We start from the raw sequence: 4,019 nt of genomic DNA, 5'->3' as shown, positions 1-4,019 counted from the left end.
GTCATATGGTGACTCTGTTCACAGTGGCTACAGCATTTTACATTCCTACAGCAATATATGAAAGTTCCAATTTCTCCACATCCTTGTCAACACTTGTTATTTTGTTTTTCTTTTCTTTCTTTCTCTTCTCTCTCTCTCTTTTTTTTTTAAAGAGATGGGGGTCTCGCTCTGTTGCCCAGGCTGGAGTGCAATGGTGCGATCATATCTCACTGCAGCCTGGAACTCCTAGGCTTCTCAGCCTCCTGAGTAGCTGGGACTATAGGTGTACACCACTGCAACTGGCTAAATTTTTTAAAAAAAATTTTTAATCCAGGCAATCTTTTTTGTTTTTTTTTAAGAGACAGGGTCTTGTTGTGATGTCCAGGCTGGTCTTAAACTCCTGGCCTCAAGCAATCCTCCTGTCTCAGCCTCTTTGTGGGTGTGAAATGGTATGTCATTGTGGTTTTGACTTATATTTTCCCTAATGACTAATGATGTTGAGCATCTTTTCATGTGCCTGTTTTTTTTTAAATTTCAGCATATTACGGGGGTACAAATGTTTAGGTTACATATATTGTCCTTGCCCCACCCAAGTCAGAGATTCAAGCATGTTCATCCCCTAGACAGTGCACACCGCACCCGTTATGTGTGTATATACCCATCCTCTCCTCCCCCCTCCCATCTGCCTGACACCCAATGAATGTTATTACTATATATGCACTTAAGTGTTGATCAGTTAATACCAGTTTGCTGGTGAGTACATGTGGTGCTTATTTTTCCATTCTTGAGATACTTCACTTAGTAGAATGGGTTCCAGCTCTATCCAGGATAATGCAAGAGGTGCTAGATCACCATTGTTTTTTGTGGCTGAGTAGAATTCCCACTCATGTATGAACCCACTCATGTATTGATGGGCACTAGGGTTGTTTCCACATCTTTGCAATTGTGAATTGTTTGTGTGTTTATAATAATAGTCATTATATATCTTCTTTGGAAAAATGCTTATTCAAATCCTTTGCCAATTTTTAAATTAGATTATTTGTTTTGTCAGGTTGTAAAAATTCTTTATGTATACTGAATACGAAACCTTTCTCAGATAATATAATCTACAATTTTTTTCTCATTGTGTGGGCTGTCTTTTCACTTTCTTGATAGTGTCCATTGATGTACAAATGTTTTTAATTTTGATGATGTCCAATGTTTCTATTTTTTATTTATTTTTTCGTTTGCTTGTACTTTCAGTGTCACAGTTAAGAAACCATTGCCTAATCTAAGGTCACAAAGACTTACACCTATGTTTTCTTCTAATGTGCATGTATGTTTATAAATATTATATCTTCTTAGTGGATTATTCTTTTATTATTATAATACGTTCTTTTTTGTCTCCAGTAACAGTTTTTGTCTTAAAGTCTATTTTGTCTGATATTAGTATAGTCACTCCAGCCTTTTGAGTACTATTTGCATGGAATATCTTTTCCAATCCTTTTACTTTCAAGCTATTTGTGTCACTGAATCCAAAGTGTATCTCTTTTATATAGCACATAGTAGATCGTGTTTTTTTAATCCATTCTTCTAATATTCTTTGTAACTGAAGAGTTTAATCTACTTACATTGAATGCAATTACTAATAAGGTAGGATTTACATCAAATAACAGCAAATAACTTTGGGAATTACAGCAAATAACTTTGCTATTTATTTTCTGTATCTTTTTTATTCCTCTAGTCTTCCATTACTGCCTTCTTTTGTGTTAACTAGATATTTTCTAGCTATCTATCTATGCTAGATATTTTCTAACATACCATTTTAATTCCCTTATCATTTTTTTTACTGTATGTTTTTGGTTCCTGCCTATTCCTGCATTATTATTTTTCCAGTTGAACATTAGAATCATGGTCAAGTTTCTTATTTTTAATAGTCTCAAGTTTCAAAACCATTAGAGTAAACAACAAATATTCACAAATTCTGCTTAAAGTTCCCTGGCTGCAATTGCAATTTGAACCTATTTATTCTTTTCCTCTTTTTAATGGAAAAGGCCGCTCAATACAGTCATACAATATTTGTTTACAAGCAAAATTACAGGTTAAACGCAGCTACATTTCCTTTAGCCTTCTCCATCAAATATTCCTTAATTCTAAGTATTTTTTACCTTTCTGTTGGAACTTCTCCAAATTTTTCCAACTTTATTTCAAGTAGGTGATCAGCAATTTAATGTGACTTCCAAGTACAGTGTTCCCTGATTATATTTCTCTGAGTTATACTTTTTTTTTTTTTAAGAGATGGGGTCTCCCTCTATCGCCCAGGCTGGAGTACACTGGTATGATCATAGCTCACTGCAGCCTTTAACTCTTGGGCTGAAGTGATCTTCCCAAGTATCTAGGACTATAGGCATGCACCACCATACCCAGCTAGTTTTTTTATACTTTTTGTAGAGTCAGGGGTCTCGACATGTTGCCCAGGCTGATCTCGAAATCCTGGCCTCAAGCGATCCTCCCACCTTGGCCCCTTAAAGTGCTACAATTACAGGTGTGAAACACTGCACCTGGCCCATACTTTTTTTTTTAAATAAAGATACCAAATACTGATGTTTATTTGGCTTGGATTTATAGCTAAATATTTTAAGGCCATTTTAGTGTAAGCCAATTTCTCACTCCTATCTTCTAACATGTGCAGATTTATTTTCTAACCAATTTAGTCTCTTTGTCCTTTAAATGTTTGTTTATTTAAAATATCATACTCATCTAATAATTCCATTCTGTAAGATGCTTGCCATTTCACTCACGTACCTTTGCTGTCAAATTCTACAATCTCTCTCTTAGCATGAAGACTGACAATTCCCAGTGGCACAGGTCACTGCTGGACAGATGGCACCTGGTAACTCCCTCAAATACCTAGTTAAGGATGGTTGTTTTTAGACCTCTACTTTTGCGGTCCCCGACCCCCAGGCCACCGACCAGTACTGGTCTATGGCCTGTTAAGAACCAGGCTGCACAGCAGGAGGTGATCAGCCATTGAGCAAGCAGGGGAAGCTTCATGTGTATTTACAGCTGCTCCCCATCACTGGCATCACCGCATAAGCTCCGCCTCCTGTCAGATCAGCGGCGGCATTAGATTCTCATAGGAGCGTTAACCCTACTGTAAACTGCGCATGTGAGGGATCCAGGTTGTGTGTTCCTGTTGAGATTCTGCTGCCTGATGATCTGAGGTGGAGCTGAGGCGGAGATGCTAGTGCTGGGGAGCAGCTGCAAATACAGATTATCATTAGCAGAGAGGTTTGACTGCACAATAAATGTAATGTACTCGAATCATCCCGAAACCATCACCCCAAGTCTGTGGAAAAATTGTCTTCCATGAAACCAGTCCTTGGTGCCAAAATGGTTGTGGGCCACTCCTGTACTTCACTCATTAACTCCTACTCTCTCTCCTTTTCCTCAGAGAACTTGTTAGGAAGCCAGCACCACCAGAGAGAGCCCTTGCTCCCTCTCTATTCATGCTTCATCTGGTCTGACTAAGCGACTTGTAACAGTGCATATGCTTATTATACATCATCATTGTTTTGACTCTCGTGCCACTAGTAAATGGCTGTGGCGCTTTAAAAGTCAATTGAAATGCTGACGCTGAAGAACTAGATTTGTTTTTGTTAAGACCAGTGTACAATCATCTAAGAGAAGCATGACCTATTATATATTCTCTCATTAACTGGTAAGTGGGCTTAAGTAGGGCACCCAAGTCAGGTACCACAAGTCAGATGAATTTTATATATCAATTACCATTTCATCAACCTATTCACAATATTATAAATTCTCAAACAGAATTCCAAAACTCTGCTTGAGTCTCTCAATGCCTGATAGCCATCTAAATTAAGTCTACTATAATACTAATTTTCTTCTTTTTGCCTACCAGGGGCCATTTCTGCCCTTTCTTATGATTTGGAAGGAGAAATTTAAAAGAGTCCAAGCACAATAATTGGAAGGAGGTGATCAAACAAAAAAGTTCGGGAACTCCTAAAATATATATTTAACTACCTTACATTCCTTTTGAA

The 4,019-nt window shown here is 37.6% G+C and overlaps 1 protein-coding gene across 1 annotated transcript in view; it reads right to left on the bottom strand.

Annotated features, from left to right (window-relative positions):
• Positions 1–4,019, bottom strand: part of DENND4A (DENN/MADD domain containing 4A) — a 175,146-nt gene that overhangs the window by 3,069 nt on the left and 168,058 nt on the right. The gene's annotated exons all lie outside the window — the stretch shown is intronic.

This window comes from Propithecus coquereli, unplaced genomic scaffold, assembly GCF_000956105.1.
Source record: "Propithecus coquereli isolate 6110/MARCELLA unplaced genomic scaffold, Pcoq_1.0 Scaffold221, whole genome shotgun sequence".
NCBI lineage: Eukaryota > Metazoa > Chordata > Mammalia > Primates > Indriidae > Propithecus > Propithecus coquereli.
Note: the sequence above shows the minus strand (reverse complement) of the source record. Positions and strands in the feature narration are given on the sequence as shown.